The sequence below is a fragment of the Alligator mississippiensis genome, chromosome 16 (assembly GCF_030867095.1).
Source record: "Alligator mississippiensis isolate rAllMis1 chromosome 16, rAllMis1, whole genome shotgun sequence".
Classification (NCBI taxonomy): domain Eukaryota; kingdom Metazoa; phylum Chordata; order Crocodylia; family Alligatoridae; genus Alligator; species Alligator mississippiensis.
The window spans coordinates 14,904,289-14,919,160 of record NC_081839.1 but is presented as its reverse complement, the minus strand read 5'-3'; the positions used below and the strand labels follow the sequence as shown (position 1 = coordinate 14,919,160).

General features: G+C 48.9%; 2 long non-coding RNA genes and 1 other non-coding gene across 5 annotated transcripts; 2 read left to right on the top strand and 1 right to left on the bottom strand.

Annotated features, from left to right (window-relative positions):
• Positions 1–640: 640 nt before the first annotated feature.
• Positions 641–9,488, bottom strand: LOC132246477 (uncharacterized). 3 transcript variants are annotated; one of them, XR_009457800.1, is made up of 4 exons: positions 9,196–9,488; positions 1,653–2,983; positions 1,060–1,189; positions 641–851 (listed from the first exon to the last, which is right to left on the bottom strand). It is a non-coding gene; the product is annotated as an uncharacterized LOC132246477 (long non-coding RNA). The 3 variants fall into 3 exon arrangements; XR_009457799.1 differs by having other exon boundaries at positions 641–1,189; XR_009457801.1 differs by lacking the exon at positions 9,196–9,488 and adding an exon at positions 3,576–3,712 and having other exon boundaries at positions 641–1,189.
• On the top strand, positions 7,110–7,181 carry TRNAA-UGC (transfer RNA alanine (anticodon UGC)). Its single transcript has one exon. It is a non-coding gene; the product is annotated as a tRNA-Ala (tRNA).
• A 108-nt stretch (positions 9,489–9,596) lies between the features above and the next one.
• LOC132246499 (uncharacterized) lies at positions 9,597–13,174 on the top strand. Its single transcript, XR_009457819.1, has 2 exons — positions 9,597–9,801; positions 9,921–13,174. It is a non-coding gene; the product is annotated as an uncharacterized LOC132246499 (long non-coding RNA).
• The last annotated feature ends 1,698 nt before the right edge of the window (positions 13,175–14,872 follow it).

Sequence of the window (14,872 nt, the reverse complement as noted above, 5' to 3'; positions counted from 1 at the left end):
GAGGCAATCTGGGTTTTTTGCCTTAAAATGAGAAAAAGATGGGTTTCACCACATTTGTCCATGGTGAACAGAAAACCTGGATCTGTGCTTATGAGGAGAGAGGCTGAGGGAGCTGGGCTTATTTAGTCTGCAGAAGAGAAGTCTGAGGGGGGATTTAATAGCAGCCTTCAACTCCCTGCAGGGGGGTGCAAAGAGCACGGACCTGCACTGTTCTCAGTGGTGGTTGATGGCCGAACAAGGAGCAATGGGCGCAAGTTGCAGCAAGGGAACTTTAGCTTACATATTAGGAAAAACTCTCACATGGAGAGTAGTAAAACACTAGAGTAGGTTAACCAGACAGGCTGTGGGATCTACATCCTTGGAGGTTAAGGCCTCGGTAGAGAAAGCTTTGGCTGGGGTGATATAGTTGTGGGTGGGCCTGTTCTAAGCAGGGGGTTGGACTAGACCAGGTGACCTCTTGAGGTCCCTTTCAGCCATCATTGTCTATGATGGGACAAGCCATGTGTCTTACAGGGAAGCTCTTTCCATCCCCATGCCTCAGCCCAGTCTGTCTGTCCACTGCAATCTCAGGGGTGTCCCTCCTGCCAGTACTGTGAAGCCCCACTCCTACCCCTTCAGAATAAAACCCATCACAAGCCACTTTTCCTTTATTATATTTTAATATAATCCTCTTGGGTGGAAGCAAAACAAGGCTCAAGCCATTCTCCAGACTGGGGGGCAGGGAACCCAGCAATGGGACAAGGACAGCCCTCACTCCTGCCTAAAATAGACCATTCCAGTACAACCCTCCTCCCATTCATATCAATTAAGTCTCTCTCTCCTGGGAAAGCAGCAGGTGTAGAAGAACAGCTCTAAAAATAAACATGTCTTACATTAGACTCCCACCCCACATCTTCAAAGTTCAACCCACAACCATGCCTGTGACCCTGCCCCCTCTACAGAGTCCTTTGGGTGTGGGTGCATGTGAAGCTGTGCAGGCAGGTCTCTGAGAGGGGATGGGCAGGTCCTCGAGGAGCCTCCCCACAGCAAGGTCACTCCCGGGGGCCGGTTAATGCTGACCTGGCCTGAGGCCTCCAGCACCTCCCACTTGCAGTCGAAGTCGCCATTGACCTGGCTGATGGACTGCTCCTCCACCACCCAGAGCTGGCAGCTGGTCTGCGTATCGCATCATGGCTCACGTTGATAACCGCTGTGAAGAGGAGACAGGAGGCAAAGCATGAGCGGGGTGGGAGGCAAAGCAGAGGCCATTTCCATGCTGAAGGAGAATGGAAAGACCCCACATTTTCCCCATCAGCCACTGCCAGGACAGGGCTGGGCAGGGAAGGGCACGACTGGGACCCAACGGGGACCCTGGCAGGAGGGCACTGCTTGTAGTATACAAACCCTCCCGTGGGACCCACGGGCTCACCCCCAGCCAAGTAACCCTTCTGCTTCAATGCAGCCCCTTGACGGGAACCCCATCCATGCCAGCCGGGATCTGACCCATGCACCTATTACTACCTTCCTGTGCCTGACAGATGGGACCCATGAGGCCACCCAAGCCCAGTATCGCCATCCACCCTTGAATCCGAGCCATGGGCCCAGTATTCCCCCAACCCCGTCCTCCTCTGACCAGGGCAGTGGACACCTCCCACCATGCTGCTTCCACTCACCTCCATGTATGTGCTGACAGCATCACCCAAGGTATCAATTGACTCAAAGCACAGATGATTTGTGGGTTCATTCTGGGGAAGTGACAGATCCCAAAAAGAAGCCAGGAGTCTTGAGCCACAAAACCTTCCTCCCACCCCCTGCCCTCCTTCCCTCAGCTAGAAACAGGACCCAGGAGTCCTCCCAAACCATGCCCCTCACTATGGCATGCTGGACAGCACTCCTTTCGAAGAGCCAGAGCAGGGCACAACCTGCAAGTCCTGGTCCTCACGCCTGCTCTGCTCTAACGCGCTTCCTTCCCAGAGCAGCGAACCCAACAGAGCCCCATTCCCATCCCCTGCATCCATCAGGCTCCCTGCAGGTCAGCTCAGCAAACATCACACGGGTTTTCTGCCCCCCTGGCTAGGAAAGAAAAGGGCCCTGAGATAAGTGGGGTGAAAGGAGCGTCCAACCCCTTCTCCTTCCCCAAAATGCCAGGATCCAACTTCCCACCCACCTCCCTCCACTAAGAGCAGCTCAAGGTCCTGTGCTCCCACCCAGGGGAAGTCTCCGCTCCCTGCCCCAGCTCTCCCCTACATGGCCGAACCCATGGCATTCCCAGGGCCACAGCTCCAGCCTCTCCCTGACTTCTTCCTGTGGCCAGCCCTCACTCCTCGATTCCCAGCCTGTCTCCCCTTTGCCTCAGCCCTCACATCCTGATCAGCCCCCTGCACCCTCAGGCCCTAGCTCCTCCATACTCACCCTCTCCCCCCTGCCTGGAAGCCCCAGCCCCACACCTGACAACCTGCAGATCTGGACGGTGAGGGCATGGCTCTCAAGGCTGAAGCGCCCCAGACACTTGTGAGCATCCTGGTAGGGCAGGTGGATTTGTTTCGGCCATGTTCTCCTCTAAATCTGACGTGGTGATCTGGTGCAGAATGACACTAATTCTACAAGGCAGTGAAGTAATAAATCTTGCAGCATTTCATGTTGAGCAAGATAACGGAGAATACCAAAGAGCGGCGGTTCCCCTACTGTAACGCACTTCTTTGATAGTAAAAGGTGTCTCTCTAAAGTACTCTATTGCACATATATGATAGTGGATTTACATGATTCTGCTTATACAAGTTTAAATTATTACACGTTTATAGCTAGACAGTGTCAAGAAAATCCTGAGCCTTACAGTAGAATAGGGTAAGTCCTACCTGGATCTTGTCCATCATCAGGTATGAAAGGCCAGCTTCTTCCTCCTCTTCACTCTCCCCCAAATCTGAACCTCCATCATCTTCACCTTGTTTGTACTCTCCTGGTGGACCAGCTTCATCTTCATCTGCTTCATCCTCCTCATCCCCTTCTGAAAGGCAGGTAAATTAATTCCTTACAGCTTTGCTTAAACCTCAGAGGCTTGTTTGTAAATTCATCTTAAATGAGCTTCTGAAATCTGACTCAATTCAGCTACAAAACCTTCTCCAGAAATCTTTAAAAAAAGACAGGACTAGAAGTAACATCCCTCTTTTTCCTCTTTCTATAGGAAGAGAAAACACAGAACTGAATGTGCCACAGCATCGAGTATGAGATGATGGGTATGAAAAAAAAAAAAAAGCTTTTGGTACCAGCAATAAAATAACTGCTATTATATAGTTATAGCTCAGTGTAAAGATGTGTACTCACGTTTTCCTAAGTGCAGCTCTCCTTTAGCTGTGCACAGCATCCATGACTACTCTCTTCGCAAGTGCATTGCCCGCCCCCCCCGCATTACCCAATAGGAGCAGTACGTGATACTGGCCTTCACCTGACACATGTAGCTGATTTGTGCTCCAGCAGTTCCACAGTCACTTTAGTCTGAATTTTCTATTTAGATACTGACTGAATGGCATAACTAATGACTGCATGTTTAGAGAAGTCACCCTCATCATCTTCATCTTTTGAGTTGGGGGCCTCATTACCTTCCTGATCAAATCAATCTAGGTAGGTGATCTCCTGAAGCAGCTCAAAAATCCTTTCCCTGTAATCCTTCAGGTTTGTGATGTCACAGCTGAAGAAGTCCAGGTCTTCAAGTTTTTAAGATTTTGCTAAAAATGAATTAAAATTGCTCACCGAGATGAAATAACTACTTGGTACCTCCAAGTACTGCACTGCTGCCTCCTAAATGCCACTGATTTTGCTGGCTACCTCCCACCACCTCTTCTCCGTTGCTGTTTCCCATCGTACAGAGCTCATTTAAGAAGTCTTCGTGCTGACAGTCAACATCCCTTCCCAAAAGATCAGACACTCTCTCTACACTTCCTTTGAAACAGGTTTGACCCACTTTCCATCCCATTAAAATGTGTGTCTTTGCTTCTGGATGCCCCAAAAGTACATGTGTCTTCAGAAATACGATCCTATAATCACCCAGGGAGATGCAAAGCTCTCCCATTCTCTGAGGTCGGCACAGCCAACTGTCCCAGCGCCGATCCTGCCATGCCTGGTGCACAGACAGTTTTCCATGGCCTGAATGGGGCAGCTGTGGATGTGACGATAGAGGTAATTCTGCTTAGAGTAGATCTGGGTTCTGCAGTCCATTGTAGTCACTAGTTGGCCTGTGTGAGTAGGAAGCTTTGGAGCCACCTCGGAGACCCGGCCATAGGGTATAATGGGGAATGAATGAAATATCTACAGCTGTGTTTTTTGTCTGATTTGGGTGAAACTTGCAGGGGTGGCAGCCCCTGTTGAGAGCATGAAGCCTGCCACGTTTCAAGAAGATCGGTGCAGGGGCTCGGGGGAACTGCACCCCACATTCTTGAAAGCAAAACTCATGTCACGTGTATGTGTTACACCACAGCGGGGTGAAAGCTGCAGGGCTGGTAGCCTTGCCGAGGCCATGAAGCCTGCCAAGCTTCAAGACGATTGGTGCAGGGTTTTGGGGGGAACTGCACCTCGAGCTGCTGACAGGCAAAACTCGTGACATAGATGACCGTGTGTGTTAAGGTGCAGTGGGCTGAAAACTGCAGTGATGGTGGCCCCTGCTGAGGCCACGAAGCCTGCCAGCTGTCGAGGGATCGATGCAGGGCTTCTGGGCTCGGGGGCCTGCACCTCTGGCTGCTGACAGGCAAAACTCGTGACATGGGTGCTTGTGCAACTGTGTCTGTTTTGAGGCATGGGACCTGGGATCACCGCAGGCCTGGCTGCTACCAGTTACCGATTAATCATGATTCACTCAGGGACCAGCTCAATACACAGCACCAAGAACAATCCACTGCCCCAAGACAGACGCCGTCAGTGCACTTAACAAAAGATGAAGCCTCTTCAGACAATCTACAGGAAAACCTGTCTCAGTTCTGCGCATCTCCATTTGATTTTGTAAGCATGAGTGCCTTGAGGCTGGCCACAACCAAAATGGCTCAGGATTAAAAAGTTAAGAGAAAATGTCAAGATGCCGTTTCATAGACACCTTGTTGTAAAAGGAAGGGAATTGGAAAAAAAGAAAATAAAACCCCATAATTTCAAGATGGCTCCTACGTGTCTGGTTATTCCTTAAAACTTGATGTTTTTGCTGGTTGTTAATCCATTTCTTGAGATGTTCCAAACCAGATAACCCCTGGTCACTGAGAAAGGTCATTCATTTAAACTGAAACTGTTTGTATAACAGGATTTTCCCTGTCACTTATGGCTTGGGACCCTCTTCATTTACACAATTAAAAGAATGCTTTGAAGAGGCTGGACTAAGGGGATAAGAAAGGTGTAAAGCTGCAAACAGGGTGCTTCAAGAGAGAAAAATCTCTCTGACACCACCCGCTGTTGTTCCCAAGAAGCTGGCAGAAACAGATCCTCTCCCTTCAAGGATCGTGCTGGGAACTTTGCTTGTCATCAAATCACCGGAGTGCCTGGGAACAGTGACACCCCAGCTCTCGCTCTCTCTTTCTCCCTCTTTCTCTCTTTCTTTTTGTCTCTAGGCATAGCTTTCTGAACCTAAATTGGATTAGTTAAGCTTCAGCTAAGTTTCCCCAAATACTCAATTAAACCAGGGGAATATTGTAATTGTTTTCTTTGTTTCCCCTTGCATGTCTATTACTACTAGTACCATTATAAAACTCATATGCTTCACAATAAATAACTTTTATAGTGAAACTGGTGGTAACTGGATGCATTTTTCCTTCTCTACTTCCCTTCCTCACTTGCTCTGCAGCAACGCTTCTTTTACCTAAGCCAAAGATCCCTGTGAAGCCCAGAAATACTGTGGGGTCCGCTCATCAAGAGGCTACCACTACTAGGACAGTTAGGGCAAAAGATTGGGACGTGCTGAGTTTGAGACACGTAAGAGGATCAGCTTGTATAGGCTGATGGACCCACTTTGGCTCAGGCGTGCCCTAATGAACTGAAAGCTGGCCCATGAGGGTGTCAGCTGGACACCCAGCCGCATTCAGAGGGATTCTGTTCACTGTGTGCTGGTGTCTGACTGCAGTGTAGTGTTACCTTAATGAACTGATTCCTGGCATGTGAAGGTGTCAGCCTGATAAACCTGGCCAGGTCAGGCATGTCATGTTAGTGTGTGTGTGTGTGTGTGTGTGCGCGTGCGTGCGTGTGCATTTGACTGATTTAGTGGCTGGAGGAACCCAGCCCCACTGAAACGGAGTCCTGCAAGATAGCTCCACTGGGGGTGAGGACTTGCAGAAGGCAGAGATACAGTCCGTACAGAAACACAGGTAACACAAGCAGCACATTGATAGAATTGCAAAGACCCTAGAAATGTACCCCTAATAAATGAGCACACCCCAAAGTGACAGGCAAATCTGGTAACAGCTGGGATTATGGCTGGAAATCCATTTTGGGCCACCCCACACCATCTGGGCCAGGCAAGACATTGGTCATCAATTCAGTCTGCAATCTCAGCCCAAATGCCGGGTCTTTAGTCAAGCATGTATACTTAGTACCATGGGAATGGGGGGCTGTTAGTTGGCAGCCTGGCATGAAGAAACCACGCTCTGGTCCGGGCCAGACTGGTCAGTGGTGTCCGGGAGAGTCCCCCGGTGCCATAGAGACATGGTGTGGGGTGGCCCAAGAAGGATTTCCATCTCTAATCCCAGCACAAAAGAAATTCCTTCCTTGAGCCTGTCTACTTAGTACAGTGGGGATGGGGGAACCGGCCCAAACAGTATTTCCAGCCATAACCCCAGTCCAAAACCAGGTCTTTATTTGGGTCCATGTACTTAGTACAGTGGGCATGGGGGGCTGTCAGTTGGCAGCTTGGCACACAAAAACTGCACTCTGGGCCAGGCAAGACTCTGGTTGGGGGGTGTGGGATTGTATCCAGTGCCACAGAGGCATGGTGTGGGGTGGCCCAAAGAGGATTTCCTGTTGACAACCTAGCCCAAAACCCAGTTCCTTATTCAAACCCATAAATTTAGGACACTATTTGCAGGGGCTGCCAGTTCATGGTCTGGCACAGCCAAACCATGTCTTCAGTCAGACAGGACAGCAAGGGAGTGGTTAAGCTTCTGAAAGGGGATGTAGCTCAGTGGTAGAGCGCATGCTTTGCATGTATGAGGTCCTGGGTTCAATCCCCAGCATCTCCACTTTTCATGGGGCAGCAGGGCAGGCCCTACAAAGAGAGGCTAGAAGGCCTGAACCTATTCAGCCTCCACAGGAAAAGGCTGAGAGGGGAACTGATAGCAATTTACAAACTCACTATGGGGGACCAGAGAGAATTGAGGGAGGCTCTGTTTCCCCCCAGGCACCACCCAGGGTTACTAGGAATAACACCCTCCAATTGTTAGAGAAAAGGTTCAGGCTGGACACCAGGAAACATTACCCTACACTTAGGGCTGCCAGGCTCTGGAATGGGCTCCCAAGGGAGGTGGTACTCTCCTACCTTGGGCATCTTCAAGAGGAGGCTGGGGTGATATGATCCTGCACCCATTCCTGCCTGAGGGAAGGAGTCAGACCTGATCAGCTGTTTAGGTCCCTTCCGACCCTAAGTACTATGATACTATGACTCTGGTCAGGGAAGAGCAGGAGAGTCCCCTGGTGCAACAGGGGTGTGCTGAGGTGGCCCAGAACAGATTTCCAACCATAATCCCAGCCCAAGATCCACTTCCTTACTCAAACCCACATACTTAGTACTGTGGCTGGGGGAGCTGTCCATTGGCATCCTGGCAGGGCCAAACCACAAGTTGGGCCAGGCAAGCTGTGGTCAGGGGAGTCCACTGGTACCACAGAGTGATAACAAGGGGTGGCCCAACAAGCATTTCCATCTCTAATCCCAGCCCAAATCCCACTTCTTTATTCAGGCCCCTGTAGTTAGTGGTGTCTGGGCAGACTATCAGCTGGCAGCCAGGCACAGCTAAACCGTTTCCTGGGATGGGCAGGACTCTACGCAGATAACCAGGAGAGTCCCATGTGCCACAGAGGCATGGCGTGGGCTGGCCCAAGAAGGATTTCTAGCCATGATCCCAGCCCTAAATCCGGGTCCTTATTTCGGTCCATATACTCAGCACAGAAACTGGCACGCTGTCAGTTCGCAGTCTATCACGGGCAAGCCGTGTTTTGGGTTGGGCAAGACTGGTGAGAGACGTCCAGCAGAGTCCCCGATGGCGCACAGGTCTGTCATGGGGTGGCCCAAGAAGGATTTCTGGCTAAAATCGCAGCCCCAAAACTAGTTCCTAACTCACGCCCATATATTTAGTACAGGGGCGGGGGGGTGTCAGCTGGCAGCCAGCACGGCCAAACCGCACTTTGGGCCGGGCAACGCTGTGGTCAAGGTGCTCTGGGACAGTCCCCTGTGGCGCCAACAGGCAGTTTGGGGTGGCCCAAGAAGTATTTTGCCCCATAATCCCATCCTAATCTGACCTTTATATTTGATACAGAATATTATTTTACATATTCATTAGCAAATATGTAATGAAATTCTATTTAAGATGTGTAATTCATTAACAACAAGCTTCGATTGGGTGTAGATTAGTTTTGAAAAAGGAACTGGGAAGAAGCAATCAACTTCAGCCTGGTAGGTGGGATGGAGGAGCCGGGGCCCGCAGGCAACGTTGGGCTTCTCCCCAGCCCCCCAAAAAGCAGCCATAGACCTATTTATTTATGTAGTTATTTTTAAAAGGATTTTTACCTCCCCCAAAAACTCAGCCCCGACACAACCAAGAAATGCACGGAGGGCGAATTGCAGCGGGTGACCCAGACTCAGAGTTAACTGAAGAAAAGGGGAGGTGAAAAGAAAAGTTGTTCACCTCCATCGAGTGCAGAAAACACACCGGCTTTCAAAAACAGGAACACTATACAGCCAGTCACAATAATTACAATAATATATAAAGAATAATTACGATATAGCAGTACTGCAATAATAATGATTAGCTGATGCCCAGCCCAGTCGGGTTTCTAGCTCCCGTTCAACTGTTTTAAAAGAAGCTGAATATGCAGAGCGCGTTTTGCGAGCCCAACAGATTTTACAAATAATTTCATTAATGTCATGATAATAATGTTAAAAATCATCTTATTAACGTCATGATAATCATGCACCGTTAGAATGAGAAATAATTAGACTAGTAAGCAACATGAACGTTAATTAGCACTATGTAAACTTACAATAATTAGTGAACAGCCACGTGCAAAAGGTAACACTAAGCACCCGGAGGCACCGAGGAGGGGGCTCCCCGGATGTTTTGGGGCTGGGGTCGGGAGGGAAGGAGCAGGCGGCCCCGGGGCTCCCGCATGCCGGCTCGGGGCATGTGCAGCGCCGTGTAGGCGGGCGGGCGGCTCCGCGCTGCCTCCCCGGGCGCATCCCGAGCCCCTGCCCGAGCCCGGAGCTGCGCCCCGCCCCGCCCCGCCCCACAACTCAGAACCCCGCGCTCCTCCGCGGCCGCTCCCGCACTACGGGTCCCTCACACGGCGCAGGCGCACCCTCGCCCAGGCCACGCCCCCCCGGGCCGGCGGGGCCGGGGCTGGGGCCGGGGCCGGGGAAAGGGCGGGCGCTGCCTCTTTCATACCCGCGTTTATTGGTGGATAGGCGCTGGGCGCCGCAGCAGCTAATTGGGTGTGGCGGACGTCCCTCCGGGCTGAGAGCTTTTAAATATGACCGTAGGCCGCCCTTTTCCGGCACGCGGTCGGGGGACTCGGTTGCGGGCTCGTGCTCCGCTGGTTCCGCGGGCGCCGGGACTGGGCGGGGTCCGGCCTGCAGGCGCGGAGCAGGAAGTGTGTCCCCAGCACCCGAGGGTCCCCCAGCCCTGCTGCGGCAGCGCGGCTGTGCGGAGGGCGCTTTCCTTAGTCACAGCTACAGTTAATTCGTGTCTTAAACTCTTTACTCCCGGTAGATGCTGCGGCCCGGTGGCGGGGTGCCGGACGACAGTGGCCGTGTCAGCGCTGCACGCGCGAGTCGTGAGCTGGGCGGTCGCGTAGGAGCTCAGCGAGTTCAGACCGGTCTGAGCTGTCGGGGCTTTCTTAGCAGCAGGAAAAACAATTTTTCCTTGTCAAAAATTCGAGTGAAACGAGTGTTTCTGAGGGGGCTGCCCGTGAGCTAGGAAGAGGGAGGGCCGCTGGCCTCGCTCTCTAGACTAGAGTTCATCACCGAGGCGGGAAGGTAACCAGCGACGGTTTGAAAAGACAAGCACAGCGCAGCGGCGCGCGTGTCCGTGAGGAGGCTGCGAAGCGACGCGGCCGACAGCCGGGTCTGCCGCTTCTCTCGTGTCGAAACCGAAAGGTCCAGCGAGGCGCTCGACGGTGCCAGCCCTGGAGCAGCAAGTGGGGAAAATAAACATTGCCATTACACTGAATTTGTCATAGTCAAGATTTGCTCTCCACTTCCGTGACTTGAAAGAGACCCCCTTGACTCTTAACCGCTCGCTCCAAACTGCGCGTGCCAGTGTACCCCAGCCGTACAGGGACTGTTTTGCTTGTGTGTTGCTCGGGGGAAAGCTGCTTTTAAGGGAAGGAGCCATGGCTTCAGCGTGCGATCTCTAACACAAGGCATTGCTATTAATGAGGAACTTGAAGCCATACCACAGAGCAAATCACAGATAGTACCTTACGCTCTGAGGAGGTTGAATTTTATTTATTTATTTATTTATTTACTATTTTTAAGCATTTCTTTTCAAAACGTGGATTGGAAGTTTTATCTAAACCAGACAGAGGCCAGAATGTCCTGTTTTCCCCACACCTAGCTGTTGACGAATAAAGAGCAGCCAGGAGAAAAATGACTTTGTGGGGGGGATGGGCAATGGAGAGTGGCATTCTTGGTAGTGCCAGGGACTAGTACGATCAGAGAACCTAGATGATAAATGCCTTAGCGGTAATGACTGCAAGCTCGTATCAGGTGTAACGGTGAAGCAGTGCGAAGCCTGTAGGGAGAGAGAATATGGTCAGGGTTACCCAAGCAACAAAGCTTTAATGCCAGAAATTAGGAGGCTGCAGTACGTATTGGGCCACGAAGACCTAGACAGCAGTCAATAATGTGGGTATCGAAGTAAAAAAAAAAGGTTTTAGTGATGACTCCAGAGAAGGCAGCAGGTTTTGCCATGATCTGATACAAGGGTCCAGAACGGCGGTTCTGAACCTTTTTCAGTTGACGTACCTCTTGGTCTCAGAGTGAGACTTCATGTACCCCCTTTCAATGGGAAATTAATTTTTATGTCAAACTACGTGTACTCGTGTATTATAAAAACAGCAAGATACTCATACAAAGACTTCATTTTAAACAAGCTTTATTTATTCCATGCACATAAAAAGTTGTGCAAAAAACCATCACTTGGTGTCAAATGGCAAAACATGCCCAAACTTATTAGTGCAAACAGTGCCGCTGCTTACTATCAACCAACATTTGAATTCTAGGCGACATTTTCGAGACAGCCACATGCACATCATGATCAGCTTTCAGTTTGTTCCTCGCTTTGGTTTTTGCAAAAAGCACTGAAAATCGCGACTCGCAGAGATGGGTTGCAACAAACAGAGCTAGAACTTGGTAAGCTCGCTTGGTCCGAGTGGGATATGCCTCCCCAAGTCTGCGCCAGAATAGTTCCAATTTCATTGATTCAAAATTGACACGGAGTTTCTGATTATTGCACAAATCAAGTAGCTCATCTTTTGCCAGGTCGGCACCACTAATTTGTTCGAGAGAAGCAGTAAAGAGGCTCCTTACCCAAATGTCAACTACCTGAATACTTGCAATAATTCCTTCTGTGGTGACTTTCAGATTTTCAAGATGCGTAATAATACTCGCAGGGTGTAGGTTGTACTCGTGTTGGTCTTCATTCCATCCAGGAAGAGCACATGCCAATTGCTGAAACTTCCTCAGCCCGACAAGGGGTTTTTGAACCCAAAAGCTTACTTAAAATTTTTTTCCCAACTATTTAAGTTGGTCTAACAAAAGGTCAGATTCACCCAAAGAACCTTGTCTGCCTAATAATACTCTCATGAACTCTTGGTTCCCCTGGATGCACTGGATCTAAAGTGATTTCATCAAACAGAGAGAAACTGACAAAGTTACTGGAATCCCTCTTCTTCCCCAGAGAGCCAACTTCTCTTGAAAGGATTTGACTTTTTTGTCCTCCAAGATAGTCACTTCTCCACCTTGGACTGAAATGTTCAACGAGTTTGGACTGAAATGTTCAATGAGTTTAGAATTCTGAACACATCTGGGAGGTATGCCAAACAACCCACAAAGTTTGGACCGATGAAACACTGAAGCAGAATTGATCCATTTTCATGCAGAAACATTTCAATTAAATCTCAAAGTTCAAAAACTCTTGTCAGAACGTTTTGTCTGGATAACCAGCGTACTTCTGTGTGAAGCAGAAGTACAGTGTGTTCAGACCCAATCTCTTCCTTCGCACAGCGCTTTGAACATGCAGTGTTTCAATGCCCTTGCTCTGATCAAGTTGACGGCCTGGATGACAACATCCAACACATCTTTCAAGTAAGAGGGAGGAGAATGCAATGACTAGAGATCACATTTGGATTCACCTTTTTGACGAGAGCGGTGAACTCTGAATATTTCCCCAACATAGCAGGAGCACCATCAGTACAAATAGCTCCTACAAGGTCCTAGGAAAGGCTGGAAAAAAGGAAAAAATTCATTTATCGTAGCCATAATGTCTGCTGCCTTCGTTGTTTCTTTCAGCAGTTCACAAAAGAAATTCTTCTTTGACATGATTCTCACGCGCATATCAAGCAAAAACGAGAAGTTGTGCGCAATTTGAGACATCAGTTGATTCATCCAACTGCAAGCCAATTTTATCAGACTTTTCTTGACTTGCTCCACTACTTGTTTGCGTATGTCTTCTGACATGTCCTTGATTCGGTCGTGAAAGGTGTTGTATGGGGGATGTGTGCTATTTTTAGTTGTGCATCTTTACCAGACATCAGCTCGGCCATTTCCATGGCACGGCTTCACCAGGGTCTCTGTGATGGTATGCAGCTTTTTTTTCTGTGGCCATCCTTAATGCCACATGATAACTTGCCTCCAGCGCTGGCTTCTGGGGAGTAAATCCACCATCGGAGAGTGTGCTTGTTTCAAGTTGTGATTGCTTGATTTTTAATAAAGCTTTTGGGTCTTTAGTATTTTCAGGGTGAACAGTCTGAAGGTGCTCTTTAAGTTTAGATGGCTTCATATATTCATTGCAAAGTACCTTTTGAGCGAAGGAAGCATTGTGGTTTTTGTAAATCATTTGTATCAAGCATAAACGTAACGCCAAACTGCACATGCAAATCCTAGTAATAACACTTCTTTGACATGATAAATCTATGGACGAAGCAAGAATTCAGTCCTTGAAAAATAGTGCAAAGTAAACCCTTAAAATATACTTCGTCGGTTGGTAGCAATTTAAAATTGAACATAGGTACTTACCAAAATGAAAGGAAAAAGCAGATGTATACAGTTACTTGTGTGGAACCGCCACGTGCATAAAAAAAATGAAGTAAAAAACTCAAATGCAAACACAATAACTTCGAATGCACAACTACGTTCAAAGACTTGACTCTACATGATTGAGTGACAGGTGTTTGGAGCAATGCTTCTGGTGCAAGGTTGAGGCATGGAGAAGGAATAGGATATCTGGCTTCCATGCGCACGTGCATTTTAACGACACTAAAGCCTCAGCAATTTCAAATTGTCAAGACATTTTTTAGGCCCTTCGACCTGTGTTAGATGGTGTATGAAATATATCTCACGTACTCCCGATGAGGCTTTGTGTACCCCCTTGGGGTACATGGAGCCCGGTTCAGGACCGCTGGTCTAGAAATTGATTCTCAATCGGGGGTTGCAGCAAACCCACTTCACAAGAAAAAACTAGAAGTTTTAAATGGGGATCCGTAGTATTAAAAACAGCTCTGCCCTGTCTGTGGCGATTGATCTTTCTGAGCTGTTTGCAACAGAAAAATTATTCTTACTTAGTTCAAAAAATAAGCGAAAATTAAGCGCTGGCATCCTCCATGGGGGGCCTTGAGTCTGTCTAATGGCCAGTACTTGGGCATCTGGTGTGTGAGGTACTTCAAATTGAGACAGGAGATGAGGAGTTTCACAGATCTTCCAAGCAAACTTTTTAGAAATTCGTGCAAGCTAGCTTGTGGTATCATACCCCACGATGGCATGAAAAACCAGCGGCCTGTCCCTTAGTTCATCACAGCACTCCACCTTGTGCACAGCAATGTATTGAGTTCTTGATGGGCTTTTCTCATCCACAGCTCACTGCTGAGACAAGGCTAGAGTGCAATCACTAGCAATAGGACATCTGTGTCACTGCTTGTTGTTATGGAAAACACATGCAGCAAACTTCTGGGTCAGGTCAGCAGAAGCTTTATTTGAATAGAGCTACCACATTGTGACAATGACTGTGTTATATCCTTCTGACTTTGCTTCAGAAAGAAGCAAGATCACGTGGGTGCCTGCCACCTCTTGTGTGGAGTGGAGGTGGGCCGTGTTTCTTGCAGTTGAGGTAGCATAACCATCATTACCACCACTGACTGCCACGTAATGTTTGCTGTAGGCGTTCCCTTTTGAGGAACCTAACAAGTGTTTGCATGCCTTGTTTTCCTTGGATTCATTCACTGTTCTCCATTACACAGGCAACATGACGTCCTTGCTGCTATTTCCAATTCTTATTTTCTTCCTTTCCCAATTCGACGCTTTCTAGTAACATCCTTGATCAACGGGTCTTTGTAGCAGTCAAACACAACATCTACCCTGCTGCAAGGTTCCTTGAAATTGGACACGATATTCACTGCAAAAGCATCCACATGTTCTCCAAAAGTCACTGCATCCTTGGGTTTTCCC